The sequence below is a fragment of the Triticum aestivum genome, chromosome 2D, assembly GCF_018294505.1.
Source record: "Triticum aestivum cultivar Chinese Spring chromosome 2D, IWGSC CS RefSeq v2.1, whole genome shotgun sequence".
In the NCBI taxonomy this organism is placed as follows: Eukaryota; Viridiplantae; Streptophyta; class Magnoliopsida; order Poales; family Poaceae; genus Triticum; species Triticum aestivum.
The window spans coordinates 175,197,204-175,222,139 of NC_057799.1; positions in this window are offsets into that span (position 1 = coordinate 175,197,204).

The following is a 24,936-nucleotide window of genomic DNA, read 5'->3' on the forward strand; positions in this document are numbered from 1 at the left end:
AATTCCTCGGTGAAGAATTCATAAAAATCGCCTATTCACCCCCTCTAGTCGATATAACACACTTTCAATCTTGGAAGAGGTTTCAATTGATTATGATGAGAACAAAGTTGCTACTTATGATGATTATTGTGATGATACTTATGCTATAAAAAGTAGTGGTGATTATATTTACAAAACTTTTCATGATTATGATTACCCTTTTTCTGAATATTATTCTTTTAATGTGGAAACAATTTATAGTATTCGAGTTTTTTATGATATTCCCACTATTCCGAATGAGAAGAAATTTGCTTATGTGGAGAGTAATAAAAATTATATGCTTGTAGATCATGAAAAGAATGCTCTATGTGATGCTTATATTGTTGAATTCATTCATGATGCTACTGAAAATTATTATGAGGGAGGAATATATGCTTGTAGGAATTGCAATAATATCAAGTTTCCTCTCTATGTGCTTAAAATCTTGAAGTTATGCTTGTTTTGCTTTCCTATGCTAGTTGATCCTTGTTCCCATAAATTGTTTGCTCAAAAAATACCTATGCATAGGAAGTGGGTTAGACTTAAATGTGCTAGTCATATTCTTCATGATGCTCTCTTTATGCTTCAATTCTTATCTTTTATGTGAGCATCATTGAAATCATCATGCCTAGCTAGGGGCATTAAACGTTAGCGCTTGTTGGGAGGCAACCCAATTTTATTTTTGGTCTTTGTCTTTTGATCCTGTTTAGTAATAAATAATACATCTAGACTCCGGTTAGATGGGGTGTTATGTTTAGTTAGTGTTTGTGCCAAGTAGAACCTTTGGGAAGACTTGGGTGAAGTCTTCGCGATCTTGCTGTAAAAAACAAAAACTTTTGTGCTCACGAGATTAGCTGCCATTTTTTACTGGAGAGTGATTTTAGGTTGATTCTTTTTGCAGATGATTAATAGACAAATTCCGCAGGTACACCAATTTATTTCAGATTTTTTGGAGTTATAGAAGTATTCGAATGATACAGATTACTACAGACTGTTCTGTTTTTGACAGATTATGTTTCTATGTGTTGTTTGCTTATTTTGATGAATCTATGAGTAGTATCGGAGGGTATGAACCATAGATAAGTTGGAATACAGTAGATATTACACCAATATTAATTTAGAATGAATTCACAACAGTACCTAAGTGGTGATTTACTTTCTTATACTAACGGAGCTTACGAGTTTTCTGTTAAGTTTTGTGTTGTGAGGTTTTCAAGTTTTGGGTAAAGATTCGATGGACTATGGAATAAGGAGTGGCAAGAGCCTAAGCTTGGGGATGCGTAATATTCAAGGACAACCAAGAGCCCAAGCTTGGGATGCCCCGGATGGCATCCCCTCTTTCGTCTTCGTTCATTGGTAACTTTACTTGGAGCTATATTTTTATTCACCACATGATATGTGTTTTGCTTGGAGCGTCTTGTATGATTTGAGTCTTTGCTTTTTAGTTTACCACAATCATCCTTGCTGTACACACCTTTTGGGAGAGACACGCATGAATCGGAATTTATTAGAATACTCTATGTGCTTCACTTTTATCTTTTGAGCTAGATAATTTTGCTCTAGTGCTTCACTTATATCTTTTTAGAGCACGGTGGTGGTTTTATTTTATAGAAATTATTGATCTCTCATGCTTCACTTATATTATTTTGAGAGTCCTTTAGAACAGCATGGTAATTTGATTTGGTTATGAATTTAGTCCTAATATGATGGGCATCCAAGAGGGATATAATAAAAACTTTCATATAACACTACTGCAGGATGGTCCAAACGCGACACTACGATTAGAGACCCTTCGACAAAACTGTGTGCGATGCCATAATCATAAACGGTGGTGTAAAAAACCATCAAAAAAGGTGCAAAATGTTTGCGATGACAGATTCATCAAACACGGTTCAAAATTTAGTTGCGTGTGCGATGCAGGGCATACGGTTCAGCTCAATTAACTGTTTGGAATGAGGAGGCACAAAAGAAACGGGCAGCCAGATGAAGGCGTGTGTGATGTACAACATACGGTTCACTGAGATGAACTGTGTGTGATTAGGCAACACAATGGAAACGGTTCAACTGAACAAGATGTGTGTGATACGCGGCAAACAGGTCTGTAACCTGAAATGTGTGCGAAGACCAATAATAACACAAACAATTGCTGCTAATAAGCCGTGTGAATTGCTCTGTCTACAGTAGAATAACATGTATATATATAACTGAAATAAACATCCAATTACATAAGTGACTATACAGATCATTCGCACACACCTCAATAAACAATTCCATGCATTCTAAAGTAGGAGAAACGATCGTCTAGTCATCTACTTCTTGTGACGCTCCCGCCATTGCTATGTGGCTCGATCCCTCGTCTGGGTCAGCAAGAAGACAGTTCCTCATGTCAATGATCCGCCTGTACATCTCGTAGCTTGTGTACGCGTCCATGGCCGCGTACTTGACATGTTCTTCATCCAGTCTCTCATGCCACACACTGTGCCAAGTTTTCCTGTCCTTATTGCTCTCTTCCTTCATCTTCGCATAGTAGGGGTCGATGATGGTCGAGGCGAGGTCAACCAGGGAGTTCAATTTCTTTTTTCGCTGTCCCAGACCTTGTAGTGGTGTTGGATGTTGACAAGATTCGGCCATTTCAAGTCTGAATCCTTGAGCACTTTTACATCGTTGACGGTGTCCACCGTAGCGAAACTGTAGCCGGAGGTGCTGATAAACCCGGAGAAATGCTCGCAAGGCCTTGTGGCAAGGTGGTACTGGTAGACAAGGACGTCATGTCGCACGCACAACTGGGCGACGACAACCTTCTAATCGTGCCCGGCACGACCCATGGTGTACTCGAGGTCGAAGCCAACCACTCGGTACTCGTCCTCGGCAAGGAACTGCTCCATAGTTTGGATGGAGCTCTCCACCGAGATCGGATCGTTTGTGTACACCACCGAGAGGGCCTTCCCCTTCACGTGGGTGTCCACTACATGATGCGTGGTGAACTGCCCGCCGTTGTCGTCGTCGGCCGCTGGGAGCGCCATTAGAGCCACGGGGAGCGCCATTGGAACCGCTGGATGCCCTCTCTGTATGTGTCCTTGTGGGTGTGCTTATTGTGTCGTGTGAGACGAGAGATGAAGGTAAATGGCAGCAGGAATAAAAGGGGGCCGGGCGGCGTGGATTGTCGGCGCGTCCGCATGGCAGTTTTTGCAGCGGGTAACTGCATCGTCGCGCCGCGCCCGGCGCAACCGCTTGCACACGAACGTGCGTGATCGTGCGCCGGCCCCAAACACTGGCAGCGCACGTGGAGGGACACGAGAGCAGAGCGCGCGCGGCGGGACGCGAGCAGAGCGCGCCGCAGCCACCTGAACCACAAGCAACCACACGCATAGAGCAGTTGAACACGCAGCAAATGGTCGCCTACAAGCCGGCCGACAGTTGCGTCACTGCGTAGAGAGCGGCCATGTGGTACCACCTCTGTCTAGTCTATAGTCTCCTTTATATTCCGTACCATACTTTGCCCTCAAATTTAACCAACAAAATGTTAATGCATGTTTTAAAAATTATATAATTGGAAACTATGTTCAAATACAAATCCAACTATATAATCTTTGGCGACATGCATTCGTATTTTATTAGTTAAATCATACTTATAAACCAGGATGGTGGTATAGTAGGTAATTAAATCGCAAACGTTTTTTTATTAACCGTATGTGTACGTCGACTTTCGTCCTCCTCTCGCACGTCTTGTCACCCCGCTGCCGCAGACGGCTTACAGCGCAAGCTTGCGCAGCGCGCGGGGGCGTTCTTTTTGCCAAATGGTGGCGCCAATGAATCGTCGGTGAGCCTGTTCCTACGCAACCTCGCAGGTTCCCGCTCAAGCTTCCCGCCCGACTCGGTGAAATCCCCCAAAATCCCAATGCTTACCGGCCTGCTATAAAATCCCTCACGGCCGGCGAGTCATGCGTCGCATTTCCCCTCCTTCCCTGTAGCTTATCTCGTCTGCTTCTTCCACAATCGCCAATGGCACCGGTCTGTCGTCATCGCTCATCCACTCCACCATCATCAGAGGACAGCTCCAGCTGGGAGGCTACACCGCGGCGGCGGCGCAGTCCCCGGCGTAATGTAGTGCGTGTGGCGTCCCTGTTGGGTGTGCACGGAACACCCACCACACGCTCCGCCGCTGGTGCCCGTAGGCAGCTGTTGCCGGCCGCTGTTGCCGCCACACCACCGTCGAAAGCCAGGGCCATCGCTCCGCCGCCGCGGCCCGAAGGCGGGAGGTGGCCGTCGTGCCGCCACCCCACTGCCGGCCACTGTGGCCATCACCCGCTCCGCCACCGCGGCCCGAAGGCGGGAGGTGGTGGTCGTGGCCGCCACCCCATCATCGGCCGCCGTGGCCGCCAGCCCACCGTCGACCGCCGGGGTCATCACCCGCTCCGCCACCACCGCTCGAAGGCGGGAGGTGGAGGTGGATGCCCGCACGTGCGTCAGCGACCTTGCGTGCTACACCGAGTTCCTGCGGGAGGAGGAGGAGTGCCTTGTCGAGCACGCAAAGAGCCTTACCGCCGTCGTGGCCACGACACACGCCACCTCAGAGGCGAGGAATCAGGAGATCTACGAGGAGAACCACCGCTTCGAGAGGGGTCGTCTGGAGCGGCAGAGGGCGTTCGAGGCAAGCGTCGCTCAAGCTGCATTAGCGGCAGGCATCGCATTGCGGGTGCCCAGCTCGTCGGTAGGCTCCTCCTCTGCCGCCTCTTATTGAGCGCGCTTGGCAGAGGAGAGGCAGCCGGAAGTAGTACAAAGCCCCTCCGCAGTATTACTAGTAGTATTTAGGGGCTATTTTGTTCAGTTCATCTGACTATAGATGTGGTGGAACTGTACAACGTACTTAAAATTAGCTAGTATATATAGTTGAACTAGCTATTTTAGTACGTGGTTGGCAACAATTGGGAAAAAGTTTGGTCGGTTCAGCTGTCGAGTTGAACTGTTTGTATAAATTAAGAACAACTACTTAATCTACGAATGAAATCTATGCTTAATTACTGAACTTTAGTTGCAAAAATTAGATACTGCTAGTGATTTTTAGCTTCATATTTTGACAAATCGCAGTGTCACAAGGATTGACAAATCTTACCAAATTGTTTGTACGTGGTTGCACACGGGTCATCCAAAACAACCGTTTGCGTTGAAGGGATGCACAAATCCTGTGCTGCTCTCACTTTGCATATGGGTGTTCTATCTAAAACGTTTGCGATCAAGAGCGGCAGAAATCCTACTCGGCACATTTTCTCTTGGCTTCCTGGGGAAGCTGTCGGTTTGCATACGGGTGTTCTAACTAAAACGTTTGTGATGAGTGTTTTATATATAAGAAGCGAATTAAACTGCGGCTTCGGCGCCATTAATGGAGAGGATGCGAGTGTTGGGGATCGTTGCAGAAATTAAAACATTTCTACGCATCACCAAGATCAATCTATGGGGAGACTAGCAACGAGAGAGAGGGGAGTGCATCTTCATACCCTTGAGGATCGCGATGCAGAAGCGTTGCAAGAACGCGGTCGGTGGAGTCGTACACGAAGCGATTCAGATCGCGGCCGAATCCGATCTAAGCACCGAACAACGGTGCCTCCGTGTTCAACACACGTGCAGCCCGGTGACGTCTCCCGCGCCTTGATCCAGCAAGGAGAGTGGGAGAGGTTGGGGAAGACTCCGTCCAGCAGCTGCACGACGGCGTGGTGGTGGTGGAGGAGCGTGGCACTCCAGCAGGGCTTCGCCAAGCACTGCGAGAGACGAGGAGGGAGAGGGGTAGGGCTGCGCCAAGAGAGAGGGAGACTCGTGTCTCTGGCAGCCCCAAAACCCCCACTATATATAGGGGAAGGGGAGGGGGTCGGCCCCCTAGATCCATCTAGAGGGGGGGCGGCGGCCCCTCGGGGGGGGGGGCAGCAGCCCCCTTAGGGTTTCCAACTAGCCCCCCCCCTCGGGGGGGGGGGGGGGGCAGCGGCCCCCTAGGATTTCCAACCCTGGGCGCCTTGGGCCCTTGGGGGGGGGGCACCAGCCCACTAAGGGGCTGGTTCCCACCCAACTACAGCCCATTAGGTCCTTCGAGGCAGGTGGACCCTCCTGGTGGACCCTCGGAACCCCTTCGGTGGTCCCTGTACAATACCGATAAACCCCGAAACCTTTCCGGTGACTGAAACTGGACTTCCCATATATAAATCTTCACCTCTGGACCATTCCGGAACTCCTCGTGGCATCCGGGATCTCATCCGGGACTCTGAACAACATTCGGTAACCACGTACATCTATTCCCTATAACCCTAGCGTCATCGAACCTTAAGTGTGTAGACCCTACGGGTTCGGGAACTATGCAGACATGACCGAGATATCTCTCCGGCCAATAACCAACAGCGGGATCTGGATACCCATGTTGGCTCCCACATGTTCCACGATGATCTCATCGGATGAACCACGATGTCAAGGATTCAATCAATCCCATATACGATTCCCTTTGTCTACCGATATAGCACTTGCCCGAGATTCGATCGTCGGTATACCGATACCTTGTTCAATCTCGTTACGGCAAGTCTCTTTACTCGTTCCATAACACATCATCCCGTGACCAACCCCTTAGTCACATTGAGCTCATTACGATGATGTCTTACCGAGTGGGCCCAGAGATACCTCTCCGTCATACGGAGTGACAAATCCCAGTCTCGATTCGTGCCAACCCAACAGATACTTTCGGGGATACCCGTAGTGTACCTTTATAGCCACCCAGTTACATTGTGACGTTTGGCACACCCAAAGTACCCTTACGGTATCCGGGAGTTGCACAATCTCATGGTCTAAGGAAAAGATACTTGACATTAGAAAAGCTTTAGCAGACGAACTACACGATCTTGTGCTATGCTTAGGATTGGGTCTTGTCCATCACATCATTATCCTAATGATGTGATCCCGTTATCAATGGCATCCTATGTCCATGGTTAGGAAACCGTAACCATCTATTGATCAACGAGCTAGTCAACTAGAGGCTCACTAGGGACATGTTGTGGTCTATGTATTCACACATGTATTACGATTTCCGGATAACACAATTATAGCATGAACAGTAGACAATTATCATGAACAAGGAAATATAATAATAACCATTTTATTATTGCCTCTAGGGCATATTTCCAACAGTCTCCCACTTGCACTAGAGTCAATAACCTAGTTACATTGTGATGAATCGAACACCCATAGAGTTCTAGTGTTGATCATGCTTTGCACGTGGAAGAGGTTTAGTCAACGGATCTGCGACATTCAGGTCCGTATGCACTTTACAAATCTCTATGTCTCCATCTTGAACATTTTCACGAATGGAGTTGAAGCGGCGCTTGATATGCCTGGTCTTCTTGTGAATCCTGGGCTCCTTGGCAAGGGCAATAGCTCCAGTGTTGTCACAGAAGAGAGTCATCGGGCCCGACGCATTGGGAATAACTCCTAGGTCGGTAATGAACTCCTACATCCAAATTGCTTCATGTGCTGCCTCCGAGGCTGCCATGTACTCCGCTTCACATGTAGATCCCGCCACGATGCTTTGCTTGCAACTGCACCAGCTGACTGCCCCACCATTCAAAATATACACGTATCCGGTTTGTGACTTGGAGTCATCCAGATCTGTGTCGAAACTAGCATCGACGTAACCCTTTACGACGAGCTCTTCGTCACCTCCATAAACGAGAAACATATCCTTAGTCCTTTTCAGGTACTTCAGGATATTCTTGACCGCTGTCCAGTATTCCATGCTGGGATTACTTTGGTACCTTCCTACCAAACTTACGGCAAGGTTTACATCAGGTCTGGTACACAGCATGGCATACATAACAGACCCTATGGCCGAGGCATAGGGGATGACACTCATCTTTTCTCTATCTTTTGCCGTGGTCGAGCATTGAGCCGTGCTCAATCTCACACCTTGCAATACAGGCAAGAACCCCTTCTTGGACTGATCCATATTGAACTTCTTCAATATCTTGTCAAGGTACGTGCTTTGTGAAAGACCAATGAGGCGTCTCGATCTATCTCTATAGATCTTGGTGCCTAATATGTAAGCAGCTTCTCCAAGGTCCTTCATTGAAAAACACTTATTCAAGTAGGCCTTTATGCTTTCCAAGAGTTCTATATCATTTCCCATCAATAGTATGTCATCCACATATAATATGAGAAATGCTTCAGAGCTCCCACTCACTTTCTTGTAAACACAAGCTTCTCCATAAATCTGCGTAAACCCAAACGCTTTGATCATCTCATCAAAACAAATGTTCCAACTCTGAGATGCTTGCACCAGCCCATAGATCGAGCGTTGGAGCTTGCATACCTTGTCAGCATTCTTAGGATCGACACAACCTTCCGGCTGCATCATATACAATTCTTCCTTAAGGAAACCATTAAGGAATGCCGTTTTGACGTCCATTTGCCATATCTCATAATCATAGAATGCGGCAATTGCTAACATGATTCGGACAGACTTCAGCTTCGCTACGGGTGAGAAGGTCTCATCGTGGTCAACCCCTTGAACTTGTCGATAACCCTTAGCGACAAGCCGAGCCTTATAGATGGTTACATTACCATCCGTGTCTGTCTTCTTCTTAAAGATCCATTTATTTTCTATGGCTCGCCGATCATTGGGCAAGTCAGTCAAAGTCCATACTTCGTTTTCATACATGGATCCTATCTCGGATTTCATGGCTTCAAGCCATTTGTCGGAATCCGGGCCCGCCAACGCTTCTTTATAGTTCGAAGGTTCACCATTGTCTAACAACATGATTTCCAGGACAGGGTTGCCGTACCACTCTGGTGTGGAATGTGTCCTTGTGGACCTACGAAGTTCAGTAGCAACTTGATCTGAAGTTTCATGATCATCATCATTAACTTCCTCTCTAGTTGGTGCAGGCACCACAGAAACATTTTCTTGAGCTGCGCTACTCTCCGGTTCAAGAAGCAATACTTCATCAAGTTCTACTTTCCTCCCACTTACTTCTTTCGAGAGAAACTCTTCCTCTAGAAAGGATCCATTCTTGGCAACAAAGATCTTGCCTTCGGATCCGAGGTAGAAGGTATACCCAATAGTTTCCTTAGGGTATCCTATGAAGACGCATTTTTCCGATTTGGGTTCGAGCTTTTCAGGTTGAAGTTTCTTGACATAAGCATCGCATCCCCAAACATTCAGAAACGACGGCTTAGGTTTCTTCCCAAACCAAAATTCATACGGTGTCGTCTCAATGGATTTCGACAGAGCCCTATTTAAAGTGAATGCGGCAGTCTCTATAGCATAACCCCAAAATGATAGCGGCAAGAGACATCATAGATCGCACCATATCCAATAGAGTGCGATTACGATGTTCGGACACCACCATTATGCTGAGGTGTTCCAGGCGGCGTGAGTTGTGAAACAATTCCACATTTCCTTAAGTGCGTGCCAAATTCGTGACTCAAATATTCTCCCCCACGATCTGATCGTAAGAACTTGATTTTCCTGTCACGTTGATTCTCAAACTCACTTTGAAATTCCTTGAACTTTTCAAAGGTCTCAGACCTGTGTTTCATTAAGTACACATACCCATATCTACTTAAGTCATCCGTGAGGGAGAGAACATAGCGATAACCACTGCGAGCCTCAACGCTCATTGGACCGCACACATCAGTATGTATGATTTCCAATAAGTTGGTTGCTCGCTCCATTGTTCCGGAGAACGGAGTCTTGGTCATTTTTCCCATGAGGCATGGTTTGCACGTGTCAAATGATTCATAATCAAGAGACTCCAAAAGTCCATATGCATGGATTTTCTTCATGAGTTTGACACCAATGTGACCAAGGCGGCAGTGCCACAAGTATGTGGGACTATCATTATCAACCTTACATCTTTTGGCATTCACACTATGAATATGTGTAACATCACGTTCGAGATTAAATAAGAATAAACCATTGACCAGCGGGGCATGACCATAAAACTTGTCTCTCATATAAATAAAACAACCATTATTCTCATATTTAAATGAGTAGCCATCTCGCACTAAACGAGATCTAGATACAATGTTCATGCTCAAAGCTGGTACTAAATAACAATTATTGAGGCTTAAAACTAATCCTGTAGGTAAATGTAGAGGTAGCGTGCCGACGGCGATCACATCGATCTTGGAACCATTCCCGACGCGCATCGTCACCTCGTCCTTCGCCAGTCTCCGCTTATGCCGCAGCTCCTGTTTTGAGTTACAAATATGAGCAACCGCACCGGTATCAAATACCCAGGAGCTACTACGAGCGCTGGTTAGGTACACATCAATAACATGTATATCACATATACCTTTGGTATTGCCGGCCTTCTTATCCGCTAAGTACTTAGGGCAGTTCCGCTTCCAGTGACCGTTTCCCTTGCAATAAAAGCACTCAGTCTCAGGCTTGGGTCCATGCTTTGGCTTCTTCCCAGCAACTAGCTTACCGGGCGCGGCAACTCTGCCGTCCTTCTTGAAGTTCTTCTTACCCTTGCCTTTCTTGAACTTAGTGGTTTTATTCACCATCAACACTTGATGTTCCTTTTTGATTTCCACCTCCGCTGATTTCAGCATTGAATATACCTCAGGAATGGTCTTTTCCATCCCCTCCATATTGAATTTCATCACAAAGCTCTTGTAGCTAGGTGGGAGCGATAGAAGGATTCTGTCAACGACCGCATCATCCGGGATATTAACTCCCAGCTGAGATAAGCGGTTGTGCAACCCAGACATTTTGAGTATGTGCTCGCTGATACGTCTCCAACGTATCTATAATTTTTGATTGCTCCATGCTATATTATCTACTGTTTTGGACATTATTGGGCTTTATTATTCACTTTTATATTATTTTTGGGACTAACCTATTAACCAGAGGCCCAGCCCAGAATTGCTGTTTTTTTCCTATTTCAGAGTTTCGCAGAAAAGGAATATCAAACGGAGTCCAAACGGAATGAAACCTTCGGGAACGTGATTTTCAGAACGAACAAGATCCAGGAGACTTGGACCCTACGTCAAGAAATAAAGGAGGAGGCCACGAGGTAGGGGGCGCGCCTACCCCCCCAGGGCACGCCCTCCACCCTCGTGGCCCCCCTGTTGCTCCACCGACGTACTCCTTCCTCCTATATATACCTACGTACCCCCAAATGATCAGATACGGAGCCAAAAACCTAATTCCACCGCCGCAACCTTCTGTACCCACGAGATCCCATCTTGGGGCCTATTCCGGAGCTCCGCCGGAGGGGGCATCGATCACGGAGGGCTTCTACATCATCACCATAGCCCCTCCGATGAAGTGTGAGTAGTTTACCTCAGACCTTCCAGTCCATAGTTAGTAGCTAGATGGCTTCTTCTCTCTTTTTGGATCTCAATACAATGTTCTCCCCCTCTCTCGTGGAGATCTATTCGATGTAATCTCCTTTTGCGGTGTGTTTGTTGAGACCGATGAATTGTGGGTTTATGATCAAGTTATCTATGAACAATATTTGAATCTTCTCTGAATTCTTTTATGTATGATTGGTTATCTTTGCAAGTCTCTTCGAATTATCAGTTTGGTTTGGCCTACTAGATTGATCTTTCTTGCAATGGGAGAAGTGCTTAGCTTTGGGTTCAATCTTGCGGTGTCCTTTCCCAGTGACAGTAGGGGCAGCAAGGCACGTATTGTATTGTTGCCATCGAGGATAACAAGATGGGTTTTTATCATATTGCATGAATTTATCCCTCTACATCATGTCATCTTGCTTAAGGCGTTACTCTGTTTTTATGAACTTAATACTCTAGATGCATGCTGGATAGCGGTCGATGAGTGGAGTAATAGTAGTAGATGCAGGCAGGAGTCGGTCTACTTGTCTCGGACGTGATGCCTATATACATGATCATACCTAGATATTCTCATAACTATGCTCAATTCTGTCAATTGCTCAACAGTAATTCGTTCACCCACCGTAAAATACTTATGCTCTTGAGAGAAGCCACTAGTGAAACCTATGGCCCCCGGGTCTATCTTCATCATATTAATCTTCCAACACTTAGTTATTTCCTTTGCTTTTATTTTACTTTGCATCTTTATCACAAAAATACCAAAATATTATCCTATCATATCTATCAGATCTCACTCTCGTAAGTGACCGTGAAGGGATTGACAACCCCTTATCGCGTTGGTTGCGAGGATTTATTTGTTTTGTGTAGGTGCGAGGGACTCGCGCGTAGCCTCCTACTGGATTGATACCTTGGTTCTCAAAAACTGAGGGAAATACTTACGCTACTTTGCTGCATCACCCTTTCCTCTTCAAGGGAAAACCAACGCAGTGCTCAAGAGGTAGCAAGAAGGATTTTTGGCGCTATTGCCGGGGAGGTCTATGCAAAAGTCAACATACCAAGTACCCATCACAATCTCTTATCTCCCGCATTACATTATTTGCCATTTGCCTCTCATTTTCCTCTCCCCCACTTCACCCTTGCCGTTTTATTCCCCTCTCTTTTTCGTTCGCCTCTTTTTCGCTTGCTTTTTGTTTGCCCGTGTGTTGGATTGCTTGTCTGTCACGATGGCTCAAGATAATACCAAATTATGTGACTTTACCAATACCAACAATAATGATTTCCTTAGCACTCCGATTGCTCCTCTTACCAATACTGAATCTTGTGAAATCAATGCTGCTTTGTTGAATCTTGTCATGAAAGATCAATTCGCCGGCCTTCCTAGTGAAGATGCCGCTACTCATCTAAATAGCTTCGTTGATTTGTGTGATATGCAAAAGAAGAAAGATGTTGATAATGATATTGTTAAATTGAAGCTATTTCCTTTTTCGCTTAGAGATCGTGCTAAAGCTTGGTTTTCGTCTTTGCCTAAAAATAGTATTGATTCATGGAATAAGTGCAAAGATGCTTTTATCTCTAAGTATTTTCCTCCCGCTAAGATCATCTCTCTTAGAAACGATATTATGAATTTTAAGCAACTTGATCATGAACATGTTGCACAAGCTTGGGAGAGGATAAAATTAATGATACGTAATTGCCCTACTCATGGTTTGAATTTGTGGATGATTATACAAAATTTTTATGCCGGATTGAATTTTGCTTCTAGAAATCTTTTAGATTCGGCTGCGGGAGGCACTTTTATGGAAATCACTTTAGGAGAAGCTACTAAACTCCTAGATAATATTATGATTAATTATTCTCAATGGCACACTGAAAGATCTACTAATAAAAAAGTGCATGCGATAGAAGAAATTAATGTTTTGAGTGGAAAGATGGATGAACTTATGAAATTATTTGCTAGTAAGAGTGTTTCTTCTGATCCTAATGATATGCCTTTGTCTACTTTGATTGAGAATAATAATGAATCTATGGATGTGAATTTTGTTGGTAGGAACAATTTTGGTAACAACGCGTATAGAGGAAACTTTAATCCTACGCATTATCCTAGTAATTCCTCTAATAATTATGGTAATTCCTACAACAACTCTTATGGAAATTTTAATAAGATTCCCTCTGAATTTGAGACTAGTGTTAAATAGTTTATGAATTCGCAAAAGAATTTCAATGCTTTGCTTGAAGAAAAATTGCTTAAAGTTGATGAATTGGCTAGGAACGTTGATAGAATTTCTCTTGATGTTGATTCTTTAAAACTTAGATCTATTCCTCCTAAGCATGATATCAATGAGTCTCTCAAAGCCATGAGAATTTCCATTGATGAGTGCAAAGAAAGAAACGCTAGGATGCGTGCTACGAAAGATTGCTTTATGAAAGCGTGTTCTTCGAATTTCTATGAAAATAAAGATGAAGATCTAAAAGTTATTGATGTGTCTCCTATTAAATCCTTGTTTTGCAATATGAATCTTGATAATGATGAGACTGAATATGATCCACCTCTACCTAGAAGGCGTTCCAAAAATTCAGAGTTTTTAGATCTTGATGCTAAAATTGATAAAAGTGGGATTGAAGAAATCAAAACCCTAGATGTTAATAAACCCACTATTTTGGATTTCAAGGAATTTAATTATGATAATTGCTCTTTGATAGATTGTATTTCCTTGTTGCAATCCGTGCTAAATTCTCCTCATGCTTATAGTCAAAATAAAGCTTTTACCAAACATATCGTTGATGCCTTGATGCAATCTTATGAAGAAAAACTTGAGTTGGAAGTTTCTATCCCTAGAAAACTTTATGATGAGTGGGAACCTACTATTAAAATTAAGATTAAGGATCATGAGTTCTATGCTTTATGTGATTTGGGTGCTAGTGTTTCCACTATTCCCAAAACTTTGTGCGATTTGCTAGATTTCCGTGATTTTGATGATTGCTCTCTAAACTTGCACCTTGCGGATTCCACTATTAAGAAACCTATGGGAAGAATTAATGATGTTCTTATTGTTGCAAATAGGAACTATGTGCCCGTAGATTTTATTGTTCTTGATATAGATTGCAATCCTTCATGTCCTATTATTCTTGGTAGACCTTTCCTTAGAACGATTGGTGCAATTATTGATATGAAGGAAGGGAATATTAGATTCCAATTTCCATTAAAGAAAGGCATGGAACACTTCCCTAGGAAGAAAATAAAATTACCATATGAATCTATCATGAGAGCCACTTATGGATTGCCTACCAAAGATGGCAATACCTAGATCTATCCTTGCTTGTATGCCTAGCTAGGGGCGTTAAACGATAGCGCTTGTTGGGAGGCAACCCAATTTTATTTTTAGTTTTTTGCTTTTTGCTTCTGTTTAGGAATAAATATTTGTTCTAGCCTCTGGTTAGATGTGTTTTTATGTTTTAATTAGTGTTTGTGCCAAGTTAAACCTATAGGATCTTCTTGGATGATAGTTATTTGATCTTGCTGTAATTTCCAGAAACTTTCTGTTCACGAAAACAATTGTTAAAAATCACCAGAACGTGATAAAATACTGATTCCAATTGCTGCTGATCAATAAACAAATTGTCTAGGTCTTCCTATTTTGGCTGATTTTTGGAGTTCCAGAAGTTTGCGTTAGTTACAGATTACTACAGACTGTTCTGTTTTTGACAGATTCTGTTTTTCGTGTGTTGTTTGCTTATTTTGATGAATCTATGGCTAGTAAAATAGTTTATAAACCATAGAGAAGTTGGAATACAGTAGGTTTAACACCAATATAAATAAAGAATGAGTTCATTACAGTACCTTGAAGTGGTCTTTTGTTTTCTTTTGCTAACGGAGCTCACGAAATTTTCTGTTAAGTTTTGTGTTGTGAAGTTTTCAAGTTTTGGGTGAAAGATTAGATGGATCATGGAACAAGGAGTGGCAAGAGCCTAAGCTTGGGTATTCCCATGGCACCCCCAAGATAATCTAAGGACACCAAAAAGCCAAAGCTTGGGGATGCCCCGGAAGGCATCCCCTCTTTCGTCTACTTCCATCGGTAACTTTACTTGGAGCTATATTTTTATTCACCACATGATATGTGTTTTGCTTGGAGCATCTTGTATGATTTGAGTCTTTGTTTTTTTAGTTTACCACAATCATCCTTGCTGTGCACACCTTTTGAGAGAGCCATACATGATTTGGAATTTGTTAGAATACTCTATGTGCTTCGCTTATATCTTTTGAGTTATATAGTTTTGCTCTAGTGCTTTACTTATATCTTTTAGAGCACGGTGGTGGATTTGTTTTATAGGAACTATTGATCTCTCATGCTTCACTTAGATTATTTTTAGAGTCTTAAATAGCATGGTAATTTGTTTAAATAATCCTAATATGCTTGGTATTCAATATTAGTAAAAACATTCTTATGAGTGTGTTGAATACTAAGAAAAGTTTGATGCTTGATAATTGTTTTGAGATATAAAGATGGTGATATTAGAGTCAGGCTAGTTGAGTAGTTGTGAATTTTAGAAATACTTGCGTTAAAGTTTGTGATTCCCGTAGCATGCACGTATGCTGAACCGTTATGTGATGAAGTCGGAGCATGATTTATTTATTGACTGTCTTCCTTATGAGTGGCGGTCGGGGACGAGCGATGGTCTTTTCCTACCAATCTATCCCCCTAGGAGCATGCGCGTAATACTTTGCTTTGATAACTTGTAGATTTTTGCAATAAGTATATGAGTTCTTTATGACTAATGTTGAGTCCATGGATTATACGCACCCTTCTTCCTTCCACCATTGCTAGCCTCTTTAATACCGCGCACTTTTCGCCGGTATCATACACCCACCATAAACCTTCCTCAAAACAGCCACCATACCTACCTATCATGGAATTTCCATAGCCATTCCGAGATATATTGCCATGCAACTTTCCACCGTTCCGTTTATTATGACACGCTCCATCATTGTCATATTGCTTAGCATGATCATGTAGTTGACATCGTATTTCTGGCAAAGCCACCGTTCGTAATTCTTTCATACATGTCACTCTTGATTCATTGCATATCCCGGTACACCGCCGGAGGCATTCATATAGAGTCATATTTTGTTCTAAGTATCGAGTTGTAAGAAAATAAAAGTGTGATGATCTTCATTTTTAGAGCATTGTCCCAAGTGAGGAAAGGATGATGGAGCTAATGATTCCCCACAAGCCGGGATGAGACTCCGGACGAAAAATTAAAAAAAGAGGCCATAAAAAAAAGAGAAAAGGCCCAAATAAAAAAATGAGAGAAAAAGAGAGAAGGGACAATGTTACTATCCTTTTACCACACTTGTGTTTCAAAGTAGCACCATGATCTTCATGATAGAGAGTCTCTCATTTTGTCACTTTCATATACTAGTGAGAATTTTTCATTATAAAACTTGGCTTGTATATTCCAATGATGGGCTTCCTCAAAATGCCCTAGGTATTCGTGAGCAAGCGAGTTGGATGCACACCCACTTAGTTTCTTTTGTTGAGCTTTCATATACTTATAGCTCTAGTGCATCCGTTGCATGGCAATCCCTACTCACTCACATTGATATCTATTGATGGGCATCTCCATAGCCCGTTGGTACGCCTAGTTGATGTGAGACTATCTTCTCCCTTTTTGTATTCTCCACAACCACCATTCTATTCCACATATAGTGCTATGTCCATGGCTCACGCTCATGTATTGCGTGAAGATTGAAAAAGTTTGAGAACGTCAAAAGTATGAAACAATTGCTTGGCTTGTCATCGGGGTTGTGCATGATTTAAATACTTTGTGTGGTGAAGATAGAGCATAGCCAGACTATATGATTTTGTAGGGATAACTTTCTTTGGCCATGTTATTTTGAGAAGACATAATTGCTTTGTTAGTATGCTTGAAGTATTATTATTTTTATGTCAATATTAAACTTTCGTCTTGAATCTTTCGGATCTGAATATTCATACCACAATTAAGAAGAATTACATTGAAATTATGCCAAGTAGCACTCCGCATCAAAATTTTTGTTTTTATCATTTACCTACTCGAGGACGAGCAGGAATTAAGCTTGGGGATGCTTGATACGTCTCCAACGTATCTATAATTTTTGATTGCTCCATGCTATATTATCTACTGTTTTGGACATTATTGGGCTTTATTATTCACTTTTATATTATTTTTGGGACTAACCTATTAACCGGAGGCCCAGCCTAGAATTGTTGTTTTTTGCCTATTTCGAAGTTTCGCATTAAAGGAATATCGAACGGAGTCCAAACGGAATGAAACCTTCGGGAACGTGATTTTCAGAACGAACAAGATCCAGGAGACTTGGACCCTACATCAAGAAATAAAGGAGGAGGCCATGAGGTAGGGGGGCGCGCCTACCCCCCCAGGGCGCGCCCTCCACCCTTGTGGGCCCCCTGTTGCTCCACCGACGTACTCCTTCCTCCTATATATACCTATGTACCCCCAAACGATCAGATACGGAGCCAAAAACCTAATTCCACCGCCGCAACCTTCTGTACCCAAGGTTGGAAAAAGCGGTAGGCATAAGCGAGGCGGTTGGCCTTCGCCTAGTGCCTAGGCGGTGCCTAAGCGCCCTAGGCGCGGCCTAGGTGGTACTATAGTTTTTACTCGTAGTGTATTTGTGATTATTATATGGTTGTTGATATTAGTTTAGGGCATATAAATAAGTTAATTACCGTCTACTACCATTGGAATATAACCCGTTTGGCGTATCAGTGCAGTATGTGGCATGATTTCTTGCTTGGGTAGGCAATTCCTTGCTTGCCCTGCCTAGACCTCCATTTATGCCCTAGGCGAGGCATTTGACCACTGCCTAGCGCCTAGGCGTGCCTAAGCGCCTCCTAGGCACTGCCTTTTCTAACAGAGTGTGTACCCATGAGATCCCATCTTGGGCCCTGTTCCGGAGCTCCGCCGGAGGGGGCATCGATCACGGAGGGCTTCTACATCAACACCATAGCCCCTCCGATGAAGTGTGAGTAGTTTACCTCAGACCTTCGGGTCCATAGTTAGTAGCTAGATGGCTTCTTCTCTCTTTTTGGATCTCAATACAATGTTCTCCCCCTCTCTCATGGAGATCTATTCGATGTAATCTTCTTTTGCGATGTGTTTGTTGAGACCGATGAATTGTGGGTTTATGATCAAGATTATCTATGAACAATATTTGAATCTTCTCTAAATTCTTTTATGTATGATTGGTTATCTTTGCAAGTCTCTTCGAATTATCAGTTTGGTTTGGCCTACTAGATTGATCTTTTTCTTGCAATGGGAGAAGTGCTTAGCTTTGGGTTCAATCTTGCGGTGTCCTTTCCCAGTGACAGTAGGGGCAGCAAGGCACGTATTGTATTGTTGCCATCGAGGATAACAAGATGGGGTTTTTATCATATTGCATGAATTTATCCCTCTACATCATGTCATCTTGCTTAAGGCGTTACTCTGTTTTTATGAACTTAATACTCTAGATGCATGCTGGATAGCGGTCGATGAGTGGAGTAATAGTGGTAGATGCAGGCAGGAGTCGGTCTACTTGTCTCGGACGTGATGCCTATATACATGATCATACCTAGATATTCTCATAACTATGCTCAATTCTGTCAATTGCTCAACTGTAATTCGTTCACCCACCATAAAATACTTATGCTCTTGAGAGAAGCCACTAGTGAAACCTATGGCCCCCGGGTCTATCTTCATCATATTAATCTTCCAACACTTAGTTATTTCCTTTGCTTTTTACTTTGCTTTTATTTTAATTTGCATCTTTATCATAAAAATACCAAAATATTATCCTATCATATCTATCAGCTCTCACTCTCGTAAGTGACCGTGAAGGGATTGACAACCCCTTATCGCGTTGGTTGCGAGGATTTATTTGTTTTGTGTAGGTGCGAGGGACTCGCGCGTAGCCTCCTACTGGATTGATACCTTGGTTCTCAAAAACCGAGGGAAATACTTACGCTACTTTGCTGCATCACCCTTTCCTCTTCAAGGGAAAACCAACGCAGTGCTCAAGAGGTAGCACCTCCTCGTTCAACACACGTGCAGTCCGGTGGCGTCTCCCGCGCCTTGATCCAGCAAGGAGAGAGGGAGAGGTTGGGGAAGACTCCGACCAGCAGCAGCACGACGGCGTGGTGGTGGTGGAGGAGCGTGGCACTCCAGCAGGGCTTCGCCAAGCACTGCGAGAGACGAGGGAGGAGAGGGGTAGGGCTGCGCCAAGAGAGAGGGAGACTCGTGTCTCTGGCAGCCCCAAAACCCCCACTATATATAGGGGAAGGGGAGGGGGGCCGGCCCCTCGGGGGGGGGGCAGCGGCCCCCTTAGTGTTTCCAACTAGGGGGGCGCCCGCCCCTCCTAGGGTTTCCAACCCTAGGCGCCTTGGGCCCTTGGGGGGGCGCACCAGCCCACTAAGGGGCTGGTTCCCACCCAACTACAACCCATTAGGTCCTTCGGGGCAGGTGGACCCTCCCGGTGGATCCTCGGAACCCCTTCGGTGGTCCCAGTACAATACCGATAAACCCCGAAACCTTTCCGGTGACTGAAACTGGACTTCCCATATATAAATCTTCACCTCCGGACCATTCCGGAACTCCTCGTGACATCCGGGATCTCATCCGGGACTCCGAACAACATTCGGTAACCACGTACATCTATTTCCTATAACCCTAGCATCATCGAACCTTAAGTGTGTAGACCCTACGGGTTCGGGAACTATGCAGACATGACCGAGACATCTCTCCGGCCAATAACCAACAGCGGGATCTGGATACCCATGTTGGCTCCCACATGTTCCGCGATCATCTCATCGGATGAACCACGATGTCAAGGATTCAATCAATCCCGTATACAATTCCCTTTGTCTACTGATATAGCACTTGCCCGAGATTTGATCATCGGTATACTGATACCTTGTTCAATCTCGTTACGGCAAGTCTCTTTACTCGTTCCGTAACACATCATCCCGTGACCAACCCCTTAGTCACATTGAGCTCATTACGATGATGTCTTACCGAGTGGGCCCAGAGATACCTCTCCGTCATACGGAGTGACAAATCCCAGTCTCGATTCGTGCCAACCCAACAGATCCTTTCGGGGATACCCGTAGTGTACCTTTATAGCCACCCAGTTACGTTGTGACGTTTGGCACACCCAAAGTACCCTTACGGTATCCAGGAGTTGCACAATCTGATGGTCTAAGGAAAAGATACTTGACATTAGAAAAGCTTTAGCAGACGAACTACACGATCTTGTGCTATGCTTAGGATTGGGTCTTATCCATCACATCATTATCCTAATGATGTGATCCCGTTATCAATGACATCCTATGTCCATAGTTAGGAAACTATAACCATCTATTGATCAACGAGCTAGTCAACTAGAGTCTCACTAGGGACATGTTGTGGTCTATATATTCACACATGTATTACGATTTCCGGATAACACAATTATAGCATGAACAATAGACAATTATCATGAACAAGGAAATATAATAATACCATTTTATTATTGCCTCTAGGGCATATTTCCAACAGCGAGCAAGGTGGGCGGCCATGGAAGTCAAAGGGCTCGCTTCCCAGTGAGCCTATGCAGCGTACAGCTCGCACGCTTCCCGGTGAGCCTTCGCATTCGACGATAGCTTGCACGCCTCTCGGTCAGCCTGCGCACCGGACGGCGCTTGCACGCCTCCCGTTCAGTCAAGGTCAAGAAGTTGTCCGCACGACACCTCCTACAACCATTAAAACCAAGACACGTGGCGTCACATGAATGGTTAACAGAATTTTGGATTTACTAGAATTTAAAAACCAGGCATCTCAATGTTTTGCCGGCAATCAACGGTGCCCTGGTGTTTGAAATTCATTCCTATTTCTTGCATGGGACCTAAGCATGCACCCAAGGACACATATTTGATTTTGCAACCAATTTATATGCAATGGAGCATGTGCATGTAGTTCAAAATTGAATTATGCACATAAATGCATTGAAAACTCAGTTAATGCATAAAAATGTCCAAACGGACCCCGAAAAATCACAAAAATTCACACAAGACTCCTGCTGTTCTATGTTGACACGAGAAAAAAATTGAAAGCAATAACAGGCAATGGATATCGTTTCGTCCCCAAAGGTGGGACGTTCCCTACCGAAAACCATCATGCTTGTTGTGAGAAGCTCCGGTTTGTGAGAAGCATATACCCAAACCTGCCCCAAATGGGACAAAATTTGTACCACGACATGTTGATGCCGCTCCATTATAGCATGCCAAATTTCATGAATTTCAGACGAGTTCTGGATTTACTAGAATTTAAAAACCAGGCATCTCAATGTTTTGCCGGCAATCAACGGTGCCCTGGTGTTTGAAATTCATTCCTATTTCTTGCATGGGACCTAAGCATGCACCCAAGGACACATATTTGATTTTGCAACCAATTTATATGCAATGGAGCATGTGCATGTAGTTCAAAATTGAATTATGCACATAAATGCATTGAAAACTCAGTTAATGCATAAAAATGTCCAAACGAACCCCGAAAAATCACAAAAATTCACACAAGACTCCTGCTGTTCTATGTTGACACGAGAAAAAAATTGAAAGCAATAACAGGCAATGGATATCGTTTCGTCCCCAAAGGTGGGACGTTCCCTACCGAAAACCATCATGCTTGTTGTGAGAAGCTCCGGTTTGTGAGAAGCATATACCCAAACCTGCCCCAAATGGGACAAAATTTGTACCACGACATGTTGATGCCGCTCCATTATAGCATGCCAAATTTCATGAATTTCAGACGAGTTCTGGATTTACTAGAATTTAGAAACCAGGCATCTCAATGTTTTGCCGGCAATCAACGGTGCCCTGGTATTTGAAATTCATTCCCATTTCTTGCATGGGACCTAAGCATGCACCCAAGGACACAGATTTGATTTTTCGACCAATTTATATGCAATGGAGCATGTGCATGTAGTTCAAAATTGAATTATGCACATAAATGCATTGAAAACTCAGTTAATGCATAAAAATGTCCAAACGAACCCCGAAAAATCACAAAAATTCACACAACACTCCTGTTGTTCTATGTTGACACGAGAAAAAAATTGAGACCAATAAGAGGCAATGGATATCGTTTCGTCCCCAAAGGTGGGACGTTCCCTACCAAAAACCATCATGCTTGTTGTGAGAAGCTCCGGTTTGTGAGAAGCATATACCCAAACCTGCCCCAAATGGGACAAAGTTTGTACCACGGCATGTTGATTCCGCTCCATGATAGCATGCCAAGTTTCATGAATTTCAGACGAGTTTTAGATTTACTAGAATTTAAAAACCAGGCATCTCAATGTTTTGTCGGCAATCAACGATGCCCTGGTGTTTGAAATTCATTCTCATTTCTTGCATGGGACCTAAGCATGCATCCGACAACACAGATTTGAATTTTCGACCAATTTATATGCAATGGAGCATGCGCATGTAGTTCAAAGTTGAATTATGCACATAAATGCATTGAAAACTCAGTTAATGCATAAAAATGTCCAAACGAACCCCGAAAAATCACAAAAATTCACACAACACTCCTGTTGTTCTATGTTGACACGAGAAAAAAAATTGAGACCAATAAGAGGCAATGGATATCGTTTCGTCCCCAAAGGTGGGACGTTCCCTACCAAAAACCATCATGCTTGTTGTGAGAAGCTCCGGTTTGTGAGAAGCATATACCCAAACCTGCCCCAAATGGGAGAAAATTTTTACCACAACATGTTGATGCCGCTCCATGATAGCATGCCAAGTTTCATGAATTTCAGACGAGTTTTTGATTTACTGGAATTTAAAAACCAGGCATCTCAATGTTTTGCCGGCAATCAACGGTGCCCTGGTGTTTGAAATTCATTCCCATTTCTTGCATGGGACCTAAGCATGCATCCGACAACACAGATTTGAATTTTCGACCAATTTATATGCAATGGAGCATGCGCATGTAGTTCAAAGTTGAATTATGCACATAAATGCATTGAAAACTCAGTTAATGCATAAAAATGTCCAAACGAACCCCGAAAAATCACAAAAATTCACACAACACTCCTGTTGTTCTATGTTGACACGAGAAAAAAAATTGAGACCAATAAGAGGCAATGGATATCGTTTCGTCCCCAAAGGTGGGACGTTCCCTACCAAAAACCATCATGCTTGTTGTGAGAAGCTCCGGTTTGTGAGAAGCATATACCCAAACCTGCCCCAAATGGGAGAAAAATTTTACCACAACATGTTGATGCCGCTCCATGATAGCATGCCAAGTTTCATGAATTTCAGACGAGTTTTTGATTTACTGGAATTTAAAAACCAGGCATCTCAATGTTTTGCCGGCAATCAACGGTGCCCTGGTGTTTGAAATTCATTCCCATTTCTTGCATGGGACCTAAGCATGCACCCAAGGACACAAATTTGATTTTTTGACCTCCAGATAAACTAGGGTTTGAAATTCAACTATATGTGTGTTTGAAATTTAATATGCAACTATATGTGTGTCGTAACAAGATTGAATACAAGAGATGAACTAGGGTTTGAGATGAGATGGTGCTGGTGAAGATGATGGAGATTGCCCTCCCCAAGATGGGAGAGTTGTTGGTGATGATGATGATGATGATTTCCCCCTCTGGGAGGGAAGTTCCCCCGGCAGAATCACTCCGCTGGAGAGCAAAAGTGCTCCTGCCCAAGTTCCGCCTCGAGACGAAGGCGCTCTGCCCCAAAAGTCTTCTCCTTATTTTTCTAGGTAAAAATGACTTATATACCAGAAGATGGGCACCGGAGGTGGGTCGAGGAGGCTACAACCCACCAGGGCGCGCCCAGGTGGGTTGTGCCCACCTGGTGGCCCCCCTCTGGTAGTTATTGGCTCCAATTTTTCTTATATATTCCATAAAAAATCTCCATGAAGTTTCAACTTGTTTGGAGTTGTGCAGAATAGGTGGCCTGACGTAGCTCTTTCAGGTCCAGATTTCCAGCTGCCGGAATTCTCCCTCTTTGTGTGTACCGTGCAAATTATGAGAGAAAAGGCATTAGAATTACTCCAAAAAGCATTATTATGGATAAAAACATTATAAACAACAGTAAGAAAACATGATGCAAAATGGACGTATCAACTCCCCCAAGCTTAGACCTCGCTTGTCCTCAAGCGAAAACCGAAATCGAGAAACATGTCCACATGCTTTGAGAGAGAGGTGTCGATAAAAACAAAATACAAACATAGAAGCATCATGTTGATTATTATAACAACAACAAATTTAAACATAATACTTTTATCATAGAACTTTTATCATACACTGATAACCCACAAGTATAGGGGATCACAACAGTTTTCGAGGGTAGAGTATTCAACCCAAATTTATTGATTCGACACAAGGGGAGCCAAAGAATATTCTCAAGTATTAGCAGTTGATTTGTCAATTCAACCACACGTGGATAACTTAGTATCTACAGCAAAGTACTTAGTAGCAAAGTAGCATGGAAGTAACGGTAACAGTGGCAAAGGTAACAGTAGCAGTATTGTAGTGATTGTAACAGTGGC